The following is an 8756-nucleotide window of genomic DNA, read 5'->3' as shown; positions in this document are numbered from 1 at the left end:
AATTGCACTAGTTTGTTGTCTATATCCCTAACTAAGTGCCCTCCATATCAGATTTTACACTCCATTTTGAGTAATGGGTTAGCAGAAAGCCATCTATGGGCGATTTGTAACCGTTAAGCAGCTTATCTTTATTCTTCTTCTCATAAGATTGCGAAGTTAAGACCTAGGGTTCTATAGTGCATTATTGTATGCTGTCTTGTAAACACAAAGGGTCGTGTGGCGCATTATTGTATAAGGTCATTCAAACCCTCTGGGTCATGTGCATATAGGTAAGCAGCTTTGTGGTAGTGTAACTAAATCACATAAAGTTTTCTTAGTAAAGGTGACGTGAATAAAGTTTTGGAACTCTATAAGATAGAGAATTCTAAGTATAGCGCTTTATGTAGCCTAGTTGAGAATGGAAAGAAATTTCCAATATCCTAGGGATAGTGGGAGCGATGTGCCTACTAATGGATTACTCCATTAGAGAAGAATACTCTACATTCTTAGTTGCGTGGTAGCGAATGTGAAAATTTTCCACGTCATCACTGGGTGATTGAGAAGGAAACATTCATGATTGCTCCGTAAGATGATAAAGAGTCTAGGATAATGCCAAAGGCTCTAGTCCCCTGTTTTTAGAAAGTGGATTAATGTTGCGCAGTTTAAGACAAAGTCTTTGAGGATTAACCATTTCTATAATTTGGTTGACTTTCCGTTATGAAGCGAAACTGTTCTAAAGTTATGCGTAATTTGGATAGTCATTGTTGAGGCATAAGGCTCGCTAGATACCGAAAAGTCGCACCATTGAGGAAAGTGTAGACCATGAGAAGACTTCCTCCTGGGGAGTGAGGTTATTTTGACTTAGGCTATGATTGACATAAGTTCGGAACATTGATTTGTGGACATTGTGACCCAGCTTTCTCATTAGAGAATTGAATAAGTAGATCCGTAGGGATTTACCTTATGCTTTTATGGTGAAAAGTTAGGAGCGCAAAAAGGTTGCTAGTTCCAATAAATCTTTTACAGCTTAAAACAGTTATCCAAATAGTGGTTCTTAGATTTCGTCAAAGCCATGATAGGCCAACGATGATCGATGAAGACCACTGAGGCATGATCAATGGTCCAAAAAGAAGTTTTTCCTTACTTAGTCATTATGAGCCAGGAATTTATAAGGTTGTCGCCACCTAGGGTAGGCAGTCCTCTATTTTAGATATGATGGACATGGGTGATGTAATTTATATGCTCGGATGTATGATCCTTACGGATTGTTTTAGGAAAATTCTCGGTTTGTCTTTGATGACTTACATAGAGAATATCCTAGAATGATTCTAGATGCAAAATTGCAAATCCATTGACTTACCTATCGGTAAAAGCCAGAGCCTTAGCTATTGAGTGAATCCTCGGATTATCTTTGGGAGAAACAGATGACCTGTATTCCTTGATCTTTTTTGTTATGGGAGCCTGAAGTACCCTATGTGGGCGTATTTGGCATGATAAGTGTTATCTTTGGTAAATGGTCAACTGAGTTATTTAGACATTGACCATGCTCATTAGATTGTGGATAAAATGCTTTACTTGTAGTATATTAATTTGCTTATTGTAATTAAGATTCAATGCGCTAGTTAGGCGCATCTGCGCTAGTTGGGCGCATCCAGAATGAACGCAAATTGGTCACCAAAATATCTTTAGAGAGGTAATTGCGCAAGAGGTAGTGATCTTGAACCACTTCATATGAGGCGCAAATGGTGGATTCTATTGTATATGCTTATTGCAAGAGGTGCTGATAAGGGTTATGCTTGGAATCTAGAATTGTGCAGACTGTGGTTGTGTTTTTTTTTAAAATCGATCACTTATTTGTTATGAGATGATAGGATGTTGACACTATTATGGTTAGTGTCATAATGATTAGCAGATGATGATGTCAGTAGGCAAGATTAGCTCACTCACACGAGCAATTGCCCTTGGCGCTTGGGAGCGAGCAAGGATGAGACTAGTGGTTTATTTTTATTTGGAGCCAAGAGAGGCTTAAATCATCCACTATGTATGTCGCCTTAGTTATAACCAAGATGAGGCCATGTTAAGAACCAAACATGGATGTTAGTACCCACTTTCCATGTTGTGCCTGTTATGATTAGCCAGATGCGAGATCTCATTTGGCGCTTGGAAGGCGAGCAAATAGAGAATTCGGGTTAGGCGCTAGAAAGCGACTAGACTAATATCTGTACGGTGTATCGAGTATGACGTCACTCTTTATGAAAGAGTTACTCCACCGTAGCATGTATTCATACTATATGTGCTTGGCGACCGAGTAATGAGGTGAGAGAATGGATCCATGTTTCCTCACCGTGTGAGTCTTACGTGTCATTATTGATATGACTTTCATTTATGTACCCTTTAGTGACTTTTGACTATGTCATAAGGTAAGGGGTTGATGTTCTGTTACTTTGGTATGTTGCCTGCGGTCATGCATGATTCGGCCTTAAGGGACATCACTGGGAAAGCGGTCAATCCTAAACTAAATGGCATGAGGGCAAAGGGAAGATCATCTAGTATTACACCACTGTTGTATATTCATTGCCGACAACTCACATCGCTCTGTATGAGAGGCGAATTGAGTGTGAATATATTGCAAGAATTGAGAGGGTCAAACATGCTCTTTTTTTTTTGAGGGATTAGAGATGTTTTTTGGACCGGTGTAATTAGATGGGTCTGGGGTATATAAGACACTATTTCTGTTCTTTTTGGGTTGATCTCTCTATGCTGGCTCATTTTTGAGTTTCTAGTATAGAGCTCCCACATGTAGGTGTTCTCAGCAGTCACACGGTGCATTGGCTAGTATGAGATTGTTCTTTTTGGGGAGACTGAGATAGAGATGTGGCAGTGTCATGCCAACTCATGTACGAGTAAGAAATGTTAGAAATTGGGCGCCCATGTGGCATGACCCTTTGAACCTGAACCTTTTGAACCTTATCCATGTAAGTTTGAATTTGAATTCAAAACTTATTTGGATAACCATTCAGGATATCTATATCTATCATATCAATAGATATGGATAGATGGATAGATAGATATTGATTGTTATATCTGATTATATATTTTATATATAATATATTTAATAGATCAGATACGTATATCAGATATACGTTATGTGGTTTTTACCCATAACTTTTTTTCCCAAACTCTTTCTTTGACTCTCTCCCATTAAAACAACGATCAAGCCTCTGCACTGTGACTGGTGTGGGTGATACTCATTTTGTAGTATCACTCCACTGCTGGGTTGATTAATCAGATTCTAGAAGCACGTGATTTACCCACGAGGTTCTTCTCTAAAAGGTATGATTATGATATTTTATCCGTTGCGTTATTATGCTTTATGATTTACATAATATATAAACTAGAGGAAAACTTTTGAAGACAAGAAGAACAAATATTCTGAGTCCAAAGAATGAAGGAGAAGGGTCTCCTTTTATACACATAGAGGGAGAGTGGAAAATGCTCCATCAATTAGAGTCCCTCACAAATGCAGAAATTAATTTTGTATTAATCTGCAAAACTGATAGAATAAATCCATCATGAATAAAGGAGTTACCAACTCTATTATACACATAGGTTTTGTGTATACATTCCTGCAGCCCACAAATTTGGCTTGGCCCAAAAAGATTAAGATGTGTGGGACAAGCCCAAGCCCCACACCCAATCCATTCCAAGCCCAAGCCCCAAGATCCAAGATCCACAAACCTAGACCTGACCCAGCCCGGCCCAGTCTAGGCGGGTGACGCGTGCGTGCACGTGCGTGTGGCAATTTTTGCATGACCAACTTGAACCATAGTCTCGGACCAAGTCCATCTTTGAAGCATCCGTAACTCCCTTCCTTCGGAAAATTTGGATGCCCCAAAGGGCTCATACCCTTAAGCAAAAAATGGAATTTAAATGCCCATTAATGTTCTCCTCTACAAATCAATGTGGGATACAAGGTTTTACACATTTCCCAACACCTCTTTCATGAGGCCAACTTAATGAGTCAATTTCTCATTCAAACCTTAATGGTTTTTTGTCTTTTTTTTTTTTTTGTGGTGTAAAGATTTCATTACAAAGAATCTTAACCTATTTTACTCCACCTCAATTGAGAATTGACACCCACTTTAATATTGCATTAAAGTCACCAAAAAATCATTATTTTTCTAACATGAATTTCACCATCAAGAGATGAGAAATTATCAATCGTCAAGTGTGAGTATTGTCAAGTCTCTTCAGTACGGTTAGACACTCTCCTATGCCAGTATATGTAGTTTATATTTGCTAGTTGAGAAGTCCATTGCATATTATTGCCAATTGTTGTTTTATTTATTTATTTTTGACCTGTTCTTCTTTGAATTACATTTAAGTCAGTTAAAAAAAAATAAACAATGAAATACCAAAATGGTAATGAAATATACATATGACTGCTATTGTTTTATTTACAATTTGGTAATGATAGTCATTTAATTTGTTCATGTTACCTTTACTCTTCATGGACATTTTTCATTTTTTGTCCAATTTTACCTGACATTATTTTTTTTTTCTTGGTATAGATGGATGAACTCATACACGAAGCTAAATTGTACAGGACTAATTGGCATTTTTCGCATTTTTTGAAGGATTATATATCTTTGGATAGATGTGTATGAAAAATATTTCGGTAGACTGGTAGTTATATTTTTGGATGGGTGTGTATGGAAAATATTTGGTAGACTACTAGTTATATTTTTTGATTGATGCGCATGGATAAAAATTTAAAACATAAAAAAACATAATACCAAGTGCATGTTATGTTTTAAATTTTTATGCTAGATGGATGTGAATTGGATGATTATATAGATTACAAGCAGATTTGCAATTGGAGGAATATGTAGTTTGGAATTACTTGTGGTTGAAAACTTATAATAGTTGCTGACTTTAATTAAACAGGTTTAGAATTGGATGATTTATGTATTTTGTTGAATGTTCATGATTCAGTTTATTTGTTGATTTGAATGATTTTTGCAAATTTCAGATTATATTGAATGAATTGAATGAATTATTATAAATTACAGGTTTATTTTGTTGGATGTTGGCGACCAAATTTTGGTTTTGGTTTTCTTGTTTTGGCGACCAATTGATTAGTCGGGAAAGATAAGTTATACTTTTGCTGACTAAATAAGGTAGTCGGTGTATCACCACGCACATTTTGGCGACTAAATAATTAGTTGTTAAAATTATTAATTATGGCAACCAAAGGATTTGGTCGCGTATAGGTCTATTGTCAATTAAAGTTTTAGTTGCGCAAACATTGCTTTTGGCGACTATCATGTTTGGTCGTGAAATGTGACAATTGGCAAACAAACCTTTTGGTCGTGGAATATGACAATTGGCGATCAAACTTTTGGTCATGAAATGTGATGGCGACCAAATGTTTTGGTTGTGAATGTGACAATTGGCGACAAAACATGTTTGGTCGGGAAAATATGACTTTTTGCGACTAAATTGTTTTGGCTACCAAATGGATTAGTCGTAGGAATTATATATTTAGCGACCAAACATTTAGTCGACAAATATAACTTTTTTCCAACTAAAAAATATTTTAATCGCTAATTACTTTTCCTGACTCTTAATTGGCAACCAAAGTGCCGACCAAAAAAATTAGTCGCGGATAATATTTGCCCGTTAAAAATAGACTTTTGCTGACCAAAATTTTGGTCGGCAAAAGTACAATTTCCTGTGGTGTACAAATTTGTGTAAGAGTTCAAGGTCACCTACAATTTGTTTGCTAGTTAAACTACATGAGATTTGAAATCTTAAAGTGACAAGGATAAACTTATATGGTCCAAAATGCTCTTTATAATCTTAAAAATCCTAATATTTCTCGTTGTTTCTCTTGTAGTGTTGTTTGTCTCCTATGACGTTTTACATTATTTAAGTGATTTCAAAATTTTAAAATTTGATAACTCCTGGTTTACATCTCTATTTTTTGTACAATTTATATTTTTAGAATTCTATTGACAAAATTTTTTAAACAAGATCTATGAGTAATATGAAATTATAAAGAAACAAACACTACAACAAAAACACATTTTAGGGACCCCATACTAGTGGCATTTTCTTTAAAAATGTCACAAAAAGAATATTTGGTGGTATTTTTAAGAAAAATGTCATAGAGCCACAAACATACAAGGCTCTAGTGGCATTTCAATTAAAAAAAGTGTCACTTCACTGCAACAAAAATGTCACTACAACAAATTTACACTTTAGTGACACTATACTAGTGGCATGTTTTTAGAAAATGCCACAAAAATAAAAATTGGCATTAGATGTTTTAGAAAAATGCCACAGAACGACAAACATATAAGGCTCTAGTGGCATTTCAATAAACAAATGTCACATCAATTTTATGGCATTTTATAAAATAATGACACAAAAAATTATGTTCGTGACATTTACCAACAGATGCTACTAAACTTTAGTCGCAATGTCATTTTTTAAAAAATGTCAGGACACTAGGTAGGTGCAAATTACTTTTTATGGCACTTAGGTAAAAAGTGTCATAAACAAATATTTTATAGCATTTTGAGAAATGTCACTAAGTCAAAAACTTTTCAAGCTTATAATGGCATTTTTGAAAAAATAAAAAATGCCAATATATTTTCTAAATTTTTAAAATGCAGTAAATGATTAAAAATAAATAAATTAAACTCAATATACACACAGGAAAAAGCACATTCGGCGATTAAATTTCCTGACCAAGAAAAATTTGGTCGCTGAAAGCAAAACAGCATTAGTTGCCAAAAGTAAAGCTTTTTGGCGACTAAACAATTTTAGTAGCCAAAAGTCTACAATTGGCGACTAAAACTAAGTTTGGTCGCTGATTATATGGGTTTTAGTGACTAAAAAATTTTTAATAGCCCAAAGTAAAGCTTTTTGGTAACTAAAAAAATTTAGTACCCAAAAGTCTACAATTGGCGATAAAAAATAAGTTTGGTCGCTGATTATATGGGTTAACCGACTAAAAAAATTTTAGTAGCCAAAAGTAAAGCTTTTTGGTGCAAAAAAAATTTTTACTAGCCAAAAGTCTACAATTGACAACTAAAAAATAAGTTTAGTCGCCAAAAGTGGTCATTTTTAGCGCGGGAGAACTAAAATCCTAAGGCGGGAATTAAATTTTTTGGCGACCAAAATTTTGGTAGCTGAAAGTGCATCTTCGGCGACCAAATTCGATTTTGGTCGGCAAAAGTTAAGTTTTTTAGCAAGTAAAAAATAATTAGTAGCCAAAAGTATAGAATTGGCGACTAAAAAATATTTTTAGTCGCCAAAAGTGATCTTTTTTTATTTTGCTAGTAAATAGTTTATTTTATATAAATTATGTTCAATAAAATAATTATGTTTATACATATACTTTTATATTAATATGGATGTATGTACTATATAAATAATATATATTGCATATATAATCATGTGGTGCGATAGAGGTGTAGTGGGAAGAGTGTGGTGTATAAGGTTTATGGTGTGGGAGATTGGCGGTTTGAGTCTCCACAAAAGCGGATCAAATTGTTCTACAATGAATTATCGTCACGAATGGCACCTGATAGCGTCACGAATAGTACCTACCATGACATTAAAGTGTCACTGAAAGGTTTTAGTCTTGATGGTGTAATGACACTTATAAGTGTCACTAACTCTTTTTTTAATGGTGCTTGATAGTGCCACAAATAATATCTACCATGACATCAAAATGTTATTGAAAGTTTTTAGCCATGATAGTTTAGTGGCACTTGCAAGTATCTACCGTGGCAAGTATCTACCGTGGTATGGATACAAATAGCACTTGTTCAAAATGCCACAAGACAAAAAAATGTCATTAAATCAATAGTTTTGTGGCACTTTCAAATGTCACTAAACTAAGAAAATGTTGTAATGAAATTCATGAAATTTCATTGACTTAGTGAAATTGTAATAACAAATTTCATTGACCAACCAAAATTTCACTGATTTAGGCCAGTGAAATTTCAATGACTTGGTCATCGAAATTTGAAATTTCACTGACCAATCGAAATTTTATTGACTTGGATTAATTTGGTTATCGAAATTTCACTGACCAATCAAAATTTCACTGACCTGTCTTTGGTTAGTGAAATTTTGTCAACTTTTTTTACTTTTTAGAATTTTATATTCATCATATATCTTATTTTATAGATTTTGATTAAATGATTCTAAAAATATAAATTTTATAAAATAAATAAAAATAAATAGAGATCTAGATCAAAAGTTATAAGAATTTTAAAATTTTTAAATGAGTTAAAAAGGTAATGGATGTTACATGAAGCGATATAGTGAAAGTACTTTTATCACTGTGTGTTTTGAATGACCTATACTAATATAGAAAATTGTTTTGTCTTTATCATTTTTTAAAAAAATAATACTAGAGATCTTCAACAAAAAAAACCTCTCATAAAAGCTAATAAATATTATTTAAATATACATTTAAAAAAAAATTCTATCAAGATTTTGTTTTATGTCTTGTCGAGGTTTATCCAACCCTATACTATGTTAGTTGTATGCTACTAACATGGTGTACAAAATAACAAATAAAAATTTTGAACAATCACAATATATCATTAAATAGGCACATTTAATTTTCAACAATAATACATCCCCCTAAATAAAAAAGTTCTAATGAGCTCTAATGACATGAAAAATAAAAAAAAAATAAAAAAAATAAAAACAAAACAAACAAGACACAAACATTATTGGGCTATTTTGAAAAG

Source organism: Camellia sinensis, chromosome 6, assembly GCF_055761805.1.
Source record: "Camellia sinensis isolate YWXY chromosome 6, ASM5576180v1, whole genome shotgun sequence".
Classification (NCBI taxonomy): domain Eukaryota; kingdom Viridiplantae; phylum Streptophyta; class Magnoliopsida; order Ericales; family Theaceae; genus Camellia; species Camellia sinensis.
Note: the sequence above shows the minus strand (reverse complement) of the source record.